Source organism: Haemaphysalis longicornis, unplaced genomic scaffold (genome assembly GCF_048455015.1).
Source record: "Haemaphysalis longicornis isolate Haplotype H1 unplaced genomic scaffold, Haemaphysalis longicornis Haplotype H1 scaffold_13, whole genome shotgun sequence".
Lineage (NCBI taxonomy): Eukaryota > Metazoa > Arthropoda > Arachnida > Ixodida > Ixodidae > Haemaphysalis > Haemaphysalis longicornis.
In genome coordinates, this window is record NW_027526233.1 from 62,144,469 (window position 1) to 62,159,217 (window position 14,749).

The following is a 14,749-nucleotide window of genomic DNA, read 5'->3' on the forward strand; positions in this document are numbered from 1 at the left end:
GCGTTGGAGACCGCCGACTTACTTTATGTATATGTATATATATATATATATATATATATATATATATATATATATATATATATATATATATATATAAATATATATATATATATATTTCCGCTCTCAAGGCAAAGAAATGCTCCGCGACGGTGTTGATTTATCCCTATTCGAACCTAGCACATCATCTTCCCATAATGATGTACGCGAGCCCGACACTCCTGATAATGTAGTCAACCTTTCCACCGTTACTCTTTCAAAGGATGAATTGAGCGCATTGTCTAAGGCGCTATCCGTTTGTCCGTCCACTGGAAAATTAAATGAGCTGCAACTGTACAAGGATCTAGAAAATTTCTCAAGCTCACTCCGGTTGAAAGAGTATTATCATGATGTACCCAGAGATGATAACACAGGACCGAGCCTTCCATCAGTTAGCCATGGGACGCCACCACCACAACGTGACAAGTATATGAATACGTATATCATGGCGGTTAAAAATGATGTCATAGCGGAATATAGAAGGCGCACCTCCTACCGACCGAATCTCACAGGAAAGGAACAGAGGGCACTAGAAATCCTTAGCACCCGCTCTGAGATCATTATAAAACCCACTGACAATGTAGGAGCCATTGTTGTCATGAACCAAACGGATTAGAACACTGAAGCACAAAGGCAATTAGGTGACACGTCTTTCTACCAGCCCCTTGCGGCCGATCCGACATTAGAATACAAAGAACGAGTCCGCAGTACCATAATTGAACTTAGGGATGAAAAACTGAGAGACAAAAAAAACTGCGCGAGCTCTTATTCCATTGCACTGCACGCCAGGACATTTTTACCTCCTTCCCAAAATTCACAAATTCAACAATCCGGGCAGGCCCATAGTCTCTGGCATAAAAACCATGAGCGAGAACATTTCTAGCTAAGTCGGCAACATTATAAGGGAAATTCCGCCCACATTGAATTCGTACATAAAAGATACTACTCATTTTCTAAGTGAAATAAAAGACCTCACGATACCGTGTGACTTCTTCCTTGTAACATAAGATGTAGCCTCTTTGGATACAAACATACCTCACGCCGGTGGAATAGAATGCGTCATAAGAGCCTGCGAAAATTCCAAGGGGACAAACCTATTGACAGCAACACTTTGGCCAAACTATTAACTTTATTACTTTAATTAAACAATTTTGAATTCAATAACCAGCACTACGTCCAAATAAGTGGCACATCTATGGGGACAAAAATAGGCCCAAATTATGCAAACATATTCATGGGAACCCTCGAGACACAGTTCTTGGAGAACTTCCCTTTAAAACCACTGTTTTACAAGCGGTACATCAACGACATTTTCTTAGTTTGGTCTCATGGTGAGGAAGCCCTGAATCAATTCATATCCGATTTCACCAGACTCACAGTGATATCTCATTCTCACATGAGTATTCAACTTCTACAATAAATTTTCTTGACGTGCAGATAACAACTAACGGGGACAGACTGGATACTTCGGTGTACGGAAAACCCACAGACCGACACCAATACTTGAACTTTCACAGCAGCCATGTGAGACACTGCAAAACGGCCATTCCATACAGCCAAGCCCTACGCTTCCGCAGAATTTGCTCTAACCAAAATGACTTCGCTTCTAATTGTGATCAGCTCCGCATTGACCTCGCACGACAAAAATGCCCACTACCACTTATTGAAGATTCAATGAGGAAGGCATCAGAACAGGAGCCTTCTAGCCTTATTAGTGGCAATAAAACCTCCACTTCGATGTCACAAACCAATCTGATTCTGACAAATTCGGCATCTGGCCCTAACGTCAATGAAATTTTAAGAAGACACCACAACATCCTGCCCCAGAGTGAAATAATGAAGCACGTCATTCCAGACCCACCAGGCGTGGTGTATCGCCGGGCAAGAAACATCAGAGACATTGTAACATCATCTCGATGAAGAGAAACTAGTTTCACAGGTTCCACACCATGTGGAAAACCCCGGTGCAAATTGTGTCTAATAATGACACCAACAACAAGCGCTCAGAGCAGGGAATCTGACTTTTCCATGCAGATCAGAGGCAACTTTAATTGTGAAACTGCAAATATAGTTTACCTCCTAGAATGTGGTGATTGTGGTGCGCAATATATTGGACAGACTGAAAATTCTTTTAGAACTCGCATCAATAATCACAGATCCGATGCGAAAACAAAACCTTATCTCCCCCTCTCAAAACTTATCAACTCTTTGAAACACCCGTTCGACCAATCTAAGGCCACAGTGCTCCAATCAGGATTTAAAAGCCATTTCGACAGGGAAGCCTGCGAATTTTATCTGATCCACAAATATAACTCTCACAAGAGGTATCAATGAGTCTCAGGGAAGGCTGTCGTGCCTTCAAACCTAGACCTTGTAGCGTCACGTATCGCATGTTACCACTTCTCATCCGTTGTATGGTTCATCGTTGTCAGCAGGTTACTTTTCCGTATGCTTTAGTGCATCTCCTGCACGAAATCTTGCTGTATCCCATCATTACACTTTCCAAGCACTACTCGGTCTAGTGTTGTGAATAACTTATTTTCTCCGTATGCTTCATTGCTCTTTTGCCCGAAATGTCTCTTTGTAAGCTATTTTTGTTCACTGCTATGGTTCCCCATGTTCTACGATTTGTACACGTGTATTCTTTGTATTCTTTCGTTTGTCAGTTTGTTTAAAGAATGCAGTGTGCGAATTTTTACTGCCATTGATGACTAGCTACGAAGAGTCTTTCTTTTTTCCTAGATCACAGGAGATTTGTTGTCGTACGTGCGTCACATCTTTATTTTATTTCTTTCATAATGGGCAAACCCTTGGTACTTTGAAAAATATCAAATGTAAGCTAACAATTTGTTGTACCTATCCATTTCATGTCATGAGCCGGGGGCTCGTTCAACTGCTTTTTTCTGTGTGCTGTTTCTTTGTTTATTTCCTGCCTTGTGTGGCATTTCTCAAAATCCTCGCACAACCTGCGCTCTTCTTGGGTGGCTCACGCACACCTCTTTCGGCGCTGGCGCACTTCGAGAGGTCGTCATTGTCCGCCTTGTGCCCGGGACGCGGGCCGCGGATAAGCCATTTGTGGCCATTATCTGGTCTCCTCGGGAAGCGGCGGCATTTACCTTTCAGGACGTGGCCCCCTCGCTAATCCTGTCGCCTGCATTCCTGAACTTCAACGTCGCCTTCTGCGATTTTGTGTTCCCCAGTGTCCGGATGACTAATTGTCGATTCTATGCTTCCGCCTTATGCGGCAGGTTGTTTCCGCTCCTTTGGAGTGAGATGCCCAGTACCCCTTCCTTATTTGGTTACTTTTCTTGATATTGCTGTGCGTGGGTGGGCGGTGGCTGAAGGAAACACGCTTCTTAAGTGCCTCGCTTTTGCTTTTCGCCGCGTTGTATATTGAGATGGATTACCTGCGCGCCTAGTCGTGCAGTGCGTTTCTTTCTACTTGTTTCTTGCTGTACTTCCTTCTTGTACACTTTTGAAATTATTAGTCCACGTGCTCACAGCGCTCCCTGTCAGCCCACATATACCCTGTATTCGGCCTTTGTACTTCACTTGAAAAAGGCTGGCTCCCAGCCTAAACGCCGTATTAAATATTGTTATGTTTTTCGTGGTGACTCGAATTTATTATTTATATATATATATATATATATATATATATATATATATATATATATATATATATTTATATATATATATATATATATATATATATATATACATATATATATTGTAACGAGGAAAACTTGCCACCATCGACGTAACGCTATCAGCGCAGCTACACAGCCGTGAAGTTGGAAGAACAGCCAGCGGAGCGTATTACCTCATGCTACCTGCATCATCATCATGGCAAGACTCAAGATCATCATCACCAGTTTGTTGTCTCGAGAGCTGAGCGCGCCCGGCAGAACCCCTTCGCACTCAGCTGAGCCTCTCTGCGTTTCAACGCCTTGCTGCCGTTCTGCCAGTAAACCTCCCCATAATTTTCGTGGAGTGTGCGGATTCCATCCTCGTCCCGCTCCTCAGCTGCACCCCGTGTACCCGCAAGCCTGGAACACCGGAGTCGCACCTTGCCTTCTACCGCTGAGTCAGCCATGCCTAGCGACGCCCGAAACACGACATCGACTTCACCATCGGCTGTCATCTGCTTCGGGGTGATCCGCGAGCGTGACCCGGCGATGTTCACTGGCGCAGACGACCAGGACGTTGAAGATTGGCTTTCGACTTACGAGAGGGTAAGCGCGCACAATAAGTGGGACGATGCTATGAAGCTCAATAACGTGAGTTTTTCTTTGAGGAGACTTGCCGAAAAATGGTATCACAACCACCCAGAGGATCGCGCAACCTGGACCGAATTCAAAACGAACTTTTCGGCCGTATTTGACCAGCCAGCGGTTCGCAAGCTTCGCGCGGAGCAGTGTTTGAGAGAGCGAGCTCAAAAGGCCGGAGAGAACTTTACCAGCTACATCGAGGATGTGGTCGACCTTTGCAGGCGCGTGGATCCCTCCATGCCTGAGCAAGACACCATCAAACATATACTGAAGGGAATAGATGAGGATGCGTTCCAGATGCTGCTGGCAAAAAAACCCTCAAAGCGTCAGAGACGTGATCAGCTTGCTACAAAGCTATGACGAGCTGCGGAGGCAACGTCGCCTCACTCGTCGCCGCCCTGTGGAGCGTGAGGAGCCGCTCTGCGGCCTGGCAGTCGACGACAACCCCTTTCTACTGAACCGCATCAAGGAGCTTGTTCGGGAAGAGGTGGCGCGGCAGATCTCTCTCCTGCCTTGTACATCCCTGCCATCGTCATCGGTACCAGATCCTTGCTTGTCGTCGCCGCTACGTCGAATAATTAGGGAAGAAGTCGCCGAAGTCTTGCCGACCACCCCGTGGCTGCTCCCCAGCCGTTGCCTGTAGCGGTGCCGCTATACGCTGAGGTTGCGGCACGGCAGGCTCCTCCTACCGCTTACGTGCCTTTACGCCGCCCGCAGCCGCCGACCTATCTTCCTCCGGCTTCCTTCGCACCGCTCCACAGCAACCCATGGCGCACGCCCGACAACCGGCCCATCTGCTTCGCCTGTCGTATTCCTGGTCACGTTGCGCGTTTCTGCCCTGTCTACACGCCGAATCTGTCGAACGACCACGTTCCAATGGAGCCGTCGCATTACTCTCTTCCATCGGAGGCACCGACAGTTAACAACCGCCGTTCACCGTCCCCGCGTCGTCGTTCAGTGTCCCCCATGCGACGTCGCCCCGCCACTCCCCACGAAACTAGTCGCCGCAGTTCCCGAGGCAAGAACTGCGACGACCACGACACATGCAAGCCCTCATGTTTATCCTACGAATGTGATTGACGGTTTTGTTGAAGGAGTCGCCACCCTTGCGCTTGTTGACACTGGTGCCGCAGTTTCAGTCATGGACGCAAAACTATGCCGCAAGTATCGAAAAGTGACGACCCCTGTTTCCGGTTTTCGCCTTCGCACAGCTAACGCCGAACAAGTTGAACCTCTCGCAGCATGCACAGTCCGGGTCGTTGTACAGGACGCCCTTTACATCATTGAATTCCTGGTGCTGACTTCATGCTCTCATGATATCATTTTAGGATGGGACTTTCTGTCACGCCATCAAACCAATATAGATTGCGCCCGCGCTGAGGTTGCGTTGCTGCCCGGGTGTGATGCCCAGTTCAACGATTTGCCTTTACCCTCGCACAAGCCCTCTGTTAAGGAAGATACCGAAATTCCTCCAAACTCCGCAGATTTAGTACCAGTGTCCTGTGCTTCCCTCATCAATTCGACCGTAATCTTCAACCCATCACAACTGTTTTCCCGACGGAAGAACATCCCTCTGCCTTTCTCCGTCCTCTCCCTTGAAAATGGCTTTTCTCCTATGTACATCCCTAACCCATCCACGTCGGCGTTCACTGTGCTTCGTGGGGAATGCATTGGTTGTGTCGAGCCCCTCGACACCAACCTACTAGCCAAAGTCCCCGACGATCCATCATCGCTACCAGTTAGTGCCCTCACACCTTCCGCATCGGCGTCCAGTTCCAACGTTCTTTTTTCTTCTGTCGACTCTGAACTTTCAGCTCGGCAGCGTGATCGCCTCCTTTGTCTACTTAACCGGTTCCGCAACTCCTTCGACTGTGAGCAAACTTCTTTTGGCCGCTCTTCCACCTTTAGCCACAACATTGAAACGGGGTACCACTCGCCGTTACGGCAACGACCATACCGCGTGTCGGCCGCTGAACGTCGGGTTATAGAAGAACAAGTCGACGACATGCTTCATCGAGGTGTTATACGCATTTCAAACAGCCCATGGGCGTCACTCGTTGTCCTCGTTAAGAAGATGGCTCCATCCGATTCTGTGTCGATTACCGTCGTTTGAACAAGATAACTCGCAAATACGTATACCCTCTGCCCCGCATCGATGACGCTCTCGACTCCTTGCAAGATGCTGAGTTTTTCACTTCTTTGGATTTGCGATCTGGGTATTGGCAGGTCCCTATGGCAGACGCTGATCGTCCCAAGACCGCCTTCGTCACCCCTGACGGGATGTACGAATTCAACGTGATGCCGTTTGGACTCTGCAATGCTCCCGCTACCTTTGAGCGAATGATGGACACTATATTGCGAGGACTCAAATGGAAAATATGTCTATGCTACTTAGACGACATCGTTGTGTTTTCCCCCGACTTTGACACACACCTCGACCGCCTCGAACAAGTATTGAAATGCCTGAACGATACCGGCCTTCAACTCAATCTTAAGAAATGTCATTTTGCTGCCCGGAAGCTCACTATTTTGGGTCATGTAGTCTCAAAGGATGGCGTTCTCTCTGATCCAGCTAAACTTCAAGCTGTTGCTGCGTTTCCCAAACCGACCATCATGAAAGAACTACGAAGTTTTATTGGACTGTGTTCTTATTTTCGTCGATTTGTCCCTAAATTTGCCGCTCTCATATCACCATTAACCAAGCTTCTTAGCGGAGACAAAGACATTTCTGCTTGGTCGCCGACATGCAATGAGGCGTTTTCCACGTTACACTGCCTCTTGACCTCTTCACCCATTCTCCGGCACTTCGACCCATGTGCGCCGACGGAAATTCATACCGATGCCAGTGGTGTCGGCTTGGGAGCTGTGCTTGCGCAGCGAAAAGCATTATTTGACGAGTATGTCGTCGCTTATGCAAGCCGTACTATTACTAAGCCGGAATCCAACTACTCCGTCACAGAGAAAGAGTGTCTAGCCATCGTATGGGCCAACGACAAATTTCGCCCCTACTTATACGGTCACCAATTCGATGTCGTGGCGGACCATCATGTTCTTTGTTGGCTGTCTTCGTTTAAAGACCCATCCGGACGACTTGGGCGTTGGGCTCTTCGGCTCCAGGAATACGATATCTGCGTGATATACCGCTCTGGCCGCAAGCATGCCGATGCCGGTGCGCTATCTCGCTCGCCTGTCACTTTCGCTTCTGCATCTCTCGACGCTGCAGACAGTGTTGGCGAGCCCCTTCCTTTTGCTGACATGCCAGCCGAGCAGCGCAAAGACCCGTGGATTTCTTCAATTTTGGCTGTCCTTTCACACTCCGCGACGACATCAGCACCCTGAGCCCTCCGCCGTCAAGCACGCCACTTCGCCATTCGTGATGAGCTTCTCTAACGCCGTAGCTACCTCTCCGAAGGCCCAAAATGGCTGCTTGTCATCCCTTGCCACTTGCGCTCTTCAATCTGCAACTCCTTTCACGCAGATGCGCAGTGTGGCCACTCCGGACTGCTCAAGACATACCAGCGCCTCCGGCTGCGCTTCTACTGGCGCGGAATGTACACGTTTTTCCGCAAGTTCGTTCGCTCTTGTGCCGACTGCCAGCGCCGAAAGTTACGACCGGACCCACAGGCAGGTGCTTTGCAGCCGTTGCCATGCCCAGCCCGTCCTTTTGATCGTGTTGGTATTGACTTGTACGGGCCTTTACCGTTAACGGCTACTGGCAACCGCTGGATTATAGTCGCCGTCGACCACCTCACCCGATACGCTGAAACAGCTGCATTACCAGCCGGCACTGCACGCGATGTCGCAAAGTTCCTTTTGCATCGTTTCGTGCTCCGACACGGTGCGCCTCGTGAACTGCTCAGCGACAGGGGCCGTGTATTCCTCTCCGAGGTCATTGAAGCCCTACTCGCAGCATGCCGCGTTACCCACAGGACCGCTACAGCCTACCACCCACAGACCAATGGCCTTACGGAGCGTTTCAACCGTACCTTGGGCGATATGCTAGCAATGTGTCTCTTCAGACCACACGAATTGGGACCAGGTCCTCCCATTTATAACATACGCCTACAACACCGCTCAGCAGGCCACTACCGGCTTTTCCGCATTCTTTCTTCTTTACGGACGCGAACCATCGTGTCTCCTGGATACCATCCTTCCGTACGACCAGACGCCTCCGAATACGCGCTGATTTCTGAGACTACTTCGTACGCCGAGGAGTGCCGACGGCTTGCCCGCGCATTCACTACGGAAGAGCAGTCACAACAAAAACACCGTCGTGATGACTCCAAGCCATCAGCTGAATTTCCTCCCGGCTCTCTTGTCTTGCTCTATATACCGTCTACTACTGCCGGCCTATCCAGCAAGCTTCTTTCGAAGTATCACAGCCCATACCGTGTAATCGAGCGTACCTCTCCCGTCAACTTTGTCGTGGAGCCACTGACGCCTTCGACGGATCTTCGCCGCCGTGGACGCGAAATTGTCCACATTCAGCGCCTCAAGCCATACTATGATCCTCTTATTTTGTCGTGTCCCTAAGTCGCCAGGTTGGCTGTTTTCGCCGCGGGGGGTGATTGTAACGAGGAAGACTTGCCACCATCGACGTAACGCTATCAGCGCAGCTACACAGCCGTGAAGTTGGAAGAACAGCCACGGGAGCGTATTACCTCATGCTACCTGCATCATCATCATGGCAAGACTCAAGATCATCATCACCAGTTTGTTGTCTCGAGAGCTGAGCGCGCCCAGCAGAACCCCTTCGGACTCAGCTGAGCTTCTCTGCGTTCGAACGCCTTGCAGCCGTCATGCAAATAAACCTACCCATAATATATATATATATATATATATATATATATATATATATATATATATATATATATATATATATATATATATATATATATAAATATATATAACTACTATATATATATAGATATAGTAGTTGGGAAAACGGTAGACGAACGATTAAAAACAAAAACAGCGGTTTACTGACATTTCGACTGGAGGACCAGTCTTCATCTTGAGTAACATACAAGGTAGAAGCAGGCACACTTATATAGGCGCAGAAGGTGTGCTACAGTACAACCTTGTTAAGAACCCGCCAATGTTCTTAACAGGGGTGCACTGTAGCACACCTTCTGCACCTACATAAGCGTGCCGGCGTCTACGTTGTATGTTACTCAAGATGAAGACTGGTCCTCCAATCGAAACGTCAGTAAACCGCTGTTCTCTGTTTTTAATCGTGCGTCTACCATTTCCTCAACTATATCTTCTGGCTCCTCGAGAAGTTCCTTCTACTGCTGATATATATATATATATATATATATATATATATATATATATATATATATGGAGCAGTGGGACTTTTGAAGATGGCAGAGACCACAAGAAAAGAGAACTTCGAACAAGGTAAAAGCACTATTGTTGCCAATGTTTAGCAAAGAGAATTGCTTTCGCCCTGATGAAAGCAAGCCTCTTTGCTAAGACATTGGCAACAATCGTGCTTTTACCTTGTGCAATTTTTTTTTCATATATATGTGTGTATATATATATATAGCAGGTAAGACGTTCCGAACTACTGTAGCAATAGGTCAGAACGTGGGTTCAGACACTTGGAAAACACTGTACAAGGGTTTTATTGTTCAAAACAGTTGCGAAAGGAGAACCTTTATTCTTCAGAGGTTATTTTAGAATTCTTAGAATTCTGAAATAAACTTCTTAGAATTTTAGAATTTTAAAATAACCCCTGAAGAAGAAAGGTTCTGCTTTCGCAACTGTTGGGAACAATAAAACCCCTGTTCAGTGTTTTGCAAGTGTCTGCACCCAAGTTTTGACCTATATATATATATATTGCCGCGAACCATACATTGGGTTTGCTTATTTGTGTTTTGCTTTTACCGCCCGGCTGCGCCGGTCTGCATTATCTCTGCGCCAAGGGAAGCGCGTGTTCCATTCTTTCTTTCTGTGCCGCATGCGTTATCTGTTGTGATGGGAAGAGCGTTCCGATCTAACGTGAACGGCCCAGAATGATCTTCTTGGATCTACTATGTTCTCGATGCGAATCGACGTTTCGAGAACCACGCGCGCCGAAAGATAAAAAGCCTGCAGTGCGGACGCCGGGGCATTCGATTCGACGACACTCGCCTGTGCAAGTCACTTTGTTGACCGCTGCTTCGCCGCCTCTGTATTCTTTTGAGTTGTTAGGGGAGCACAAGTTCGCTCCAATAAACGTGTTTCTCATTCAACACAACTGCATCGTCCTTGTCTTCGTGACATCTGGTAGAGGTGCTGGGTACGCACCCTTCATGCCCACTACAACCTCGAAAAGCCGCCAAGCCAGTCCAACAAGAGCCAGCCCCCGCCTGCAAGATTTACCGCCCGAGTTCGGTTTGATGCCAGAAGGGCCCAAGAAAAGGAACGCTGCAACCAACACCATGGTGCAAGAATCAACGTCGCCAATCGTCCTGCAGCAGCCCCGGGAACCGCCATCGTTCCGAGGAGCCCCCGCAGAAGACCCAGAAGAATGGTTGGAGAAACTGGAGCGCGTCCGGAAATTCAACAGGTGGGACGACGCAGAAACGTTCCGGCACGTTTTCTTTTACTTGGAAGATTCGGCTCGCACTTGGTTCGAGAACCACGAGAGCTCCTTGACAAACTGGGCTCAGTTCAAAAGCGAATTTACTAAGACCTTCACTACTGTCGTGCGGAAAGAAAGAGCCGCCCTTTTGTTGGAAACGCGCACGCAACACCCCAACGAAGGTGTCGTGATCTTCGTTGAGGAGATGAAGCAGCTATTTCGCCGCGCAGACCCCGAAATGACGGAAGAAAAGAAGTTGCGCTTCTTAATGCGCGGCGTGAAGGAGGAACTGTTTGCTGGACTTGTCCGAAATCCGCCCAAAACCGTCGCCGAATTCGTGACCGAAGCCAGCACCATTGAGAAAGCCCTCGAAATGCGTGCTAAGCAGTATGACCGCAACTTTGTTGGCGCGGCCAATGCGAACGACTTTGGCAGCACGCGGATCCCGGCCGACAGCCTACGCGAGACTATCCGCGCAATAGTGAGAGAGGAGCTGCGGAAACTTCTCCCAACGCCGCCGCAGCCCCAAGTCGCTTCCCTCACAGACGTGATTAGAGAAGAAGTGCAACAAGCGTTGGGAACTTCTACGCCATCCGAGGTACCCCGAGAGCCACAAGCTATGACATACTCCGCGGCTGTTCGTCGACCCCGCCCTGCTCCAACACGCCGTCAAGAGGCCCCGCCGTACCGCCGCCCACTGTCACCCGCCCGACCCCTTGTAGCCCGAAACCAGACGCCGAGGAAGACGGACGTATGGCGAACTCCCGATAACCGTCCTCTGTGCTACCACTGCGGAGAGGCCGACCACATTTACCGTCGCTGCCCATACAAGAGACTCGGACTGCGTGGTTTCTCCGTCGACGCACCTCGCCCTCTCCCTGGTCAACGACCCCGTGAGATCGACGAGTATCTATCTGAAACCAGCCGTGGCTCAGCGCGTTTCAACCGTTCGCCGTCGCCCTACCCCTACCAATCGCCGAACCGCCGTAGCAACGCTGACTTCGCCCGTGGAAGGTCCCCCAGCCCACGCGGGGGAAACTAAAGGCGGCAACTTCGGGAGGTGAAGTTGCTCTACGGCGAAAAACTAGAAACCCTCCAACGACGCAAGGACGCGCTGAAGACAGTGATTCACGACATGCCCTCATCCCGACGACCCGACCTAACCCTGACGAGACTCCCGAACACGACGACAGCTACACGGCGCGACGCGTACCCGACCTGACCGAGACGTCCGTTGAGAAGACGACGACAACGACGATGCACAGTGCCCGACCATCAACACGTACAAGCAGAGATACGACGCCCCGACGAACCCGCAACTCGAGGACGACTGCATCTGACGTCAAGGTGTCCATCGACGGCTTTGACGTAGTCGCCCTCGTAGACACGGGAGCTGACTATTCGTTAATGAGCTGACCATTTGCGTCTAAACTGAAGAAAGTTATGACCAGATGGGACGGTCCGCACATACGCACAGCAGGAGGCCACCTCGTGACGCCAAGTGGAACGTGCACATCGCGCGTCACCATAGACGGCACAACGTACCCTGCGGCGTTCGTCGTTCTGCCTAACTGCTCCCGCGACGTGATTCTCGGAATGGACTTTTTGACGGACAACGGCGCAATAATTGATCTGCAGACCAAGTCGATAACATTTTCCTCCAATCACTCCACGACGCCGCAGCCGAACCCCGATCACCGTGCTGCTGTCAGGATCGCCGACGATCACATCACCCTGCCACCCCGCGCAAGCTTGATGATCGCCGTCTACTGTGAGGATGCTGCTTCTGACATCGACGCTATCGTAGAGAGTGATCGAAGGTTGCTTCTCGACCGCGGTGTCTCCGTCGCAAGAGGCATTGCGCACTTTAAGCAACGCCAATCTCACGTTTTGGTCACTAATTTCACCGAAGAGTACCAGCATTTAAACAAGGGAGCTGCAATTGCGTTCCTCGAAGAAACACAAGAAGCAAGTGATTTGATCGGGGTCGCCGACTTTGAACGCACACCCGTAGAAACCTTCAAGCTCCCGCAGCCCTTCGACGTGAATCCGGCGCTACCGCAAGAACAACGGAACAAATTATTGGCTTTGCTGCGTCGCTATAGCGAATGTTTTTCGTCGAGCGCAAAACTACGTCAGACCCCTCTAGCGAAGCACCGAATAATAACCGAAAATGGAGCCCGATCTACCCGATAGTCACCGTACCGCGTCTCTTCACACGAACGGGAAGCCATCCGGACTCAAGTCGACGACATGCTGAGCGATGACATTATACAGCCATCGAAAAGCCCCTGGGCTGCGCCCGTCGTACTCGTAAAGAAAAAAGACGGCACATTAAGGTTTTGCGTTGACTACCGGCGACTGAACAAAATCACGAAAAAGGACGTGTACCCCCTCCCCCGAATCGACGACGCCCTCGACCACCTCTGCCACGCGAAGTACTTCTCATCGATGGACCTGAAGACCGGCTACTGGCAAATTGAAGTGGACGAGAGAGACCGAGAGAAGACTGCATTTATAACCCCAGACGGCCTATACGAGTTCAAGGTGATGCCGTTTGGGCTGTGCACAGCACCAGCGACGTTTCAAAGAGTCATGGACACTGTGCTAGCTGGCCTTAAGTGGCACACCTGCCTCGTATACCTCGACGACGTAGTGGTATTCGCCCGGGCTTTCGACGAACACCTTGCAAGGTTGGAGTCTGTACTCGAGGCCATTCGTACGTCGGGGTTGACGCTGAAGCCTGAAAAGTGCCGTTTCGCATACGAGGAACTCAAGTTCTTGGGCCACGTCGTCAACGCCGCGGGAGTCCTACCTGACCCGGCAAAAACTTCAGCTATCGCGAACTTCCCTAGGCCGAAAGACAAGAAGGGCGTGCGAAGATTTCTCGGGCTGTGCGCATACTACCGGCGCTTCGTCGCAAACTTCGCACGCATTGCAGAGCCACTCACGCGCTTGACGAAAGACAGCACCCCTTTCAGCTGGGAAAACGACCAAGAAAAAGCATTCTCCGAGCTGCAAAAACGCCTGCAAAGCCCGCCCGTGCTCGCTCATTTCGACGAAAATGCCGAAACGGAAATGCACACGGACGCCAGTGATATAGGCTTGGGTGCCGTCCTTGTCCAAAAGCAAAGCGGCTGCGAAAGGGTAATCGCCTATGCCAGCCGTGGTCTGTCGAAGGAGGAGAAAAACTATTCTGCCTCTGAGAAAGAGTGCCTGGCTATTATATGGGCGATTTCAAAATTTCGCCCATACGTGTATGGAAGGCCATTCAAGGTTGTAACAGACCACCATGCGCTGTGTTGGCTCGCAAATTTGTAGGACCCCTCTGGCCGTCTTGGGCGGTGGAGCTTGCGCCTGCAGGAGTTCGACGTTACAGTCGTTTATAAATCCGGCAGGAAACACTCCGATGCCGACTGCCTGTCCCGCGCCCCCGTCGACCCACCACCACAAGACTCTGATGAAGACAGCGCGTTCTTCGGGATCGTGACGGAGAGCGACCTAGCCGCCCAGCAGCGTGCCGACCCCGACTTACGCGTCATAATCGAGTACCTCGAGGGATGCAACGTTGCTGTTCCTAGGACCTTCAAACGCAGCTTACCAGCATTCAGCCTGAGAAACTCCGTCCTTGTGAAGAAGAATTTCAGCCCCGGAACAAGAGCGAATTACCTTCTCGTCATCCCCGCGGACCTTCGTGACGAAATTTTGGAAGCGTGCCACGACGACCCATCTTCCGGACATCTGGGCACAGCCCGCACTATTGGAAAAATCAAGGCGAGGTACTACTGGCCCGGCCTTACCTCTGACGTCACCCACTACGTCCGGAGCTGGCGTGACTGCCAGCGACGAAAAACGCCGCCGACAAGACCCGCCG

General features: G+C 50.2%; 1 pseudogene; it reads left to right on the forward strand.

Moving 5' to 3' along the window:
• Nucleotides 1-4,127: 4,127 nt before the first annotated feature.
• The window catches only part of LOC144163861 (uncharacterized), a 95,090-nt pseudogene continuing 84,468 nt past the window's right edge, over nt 4,128-14,749 (forward strand).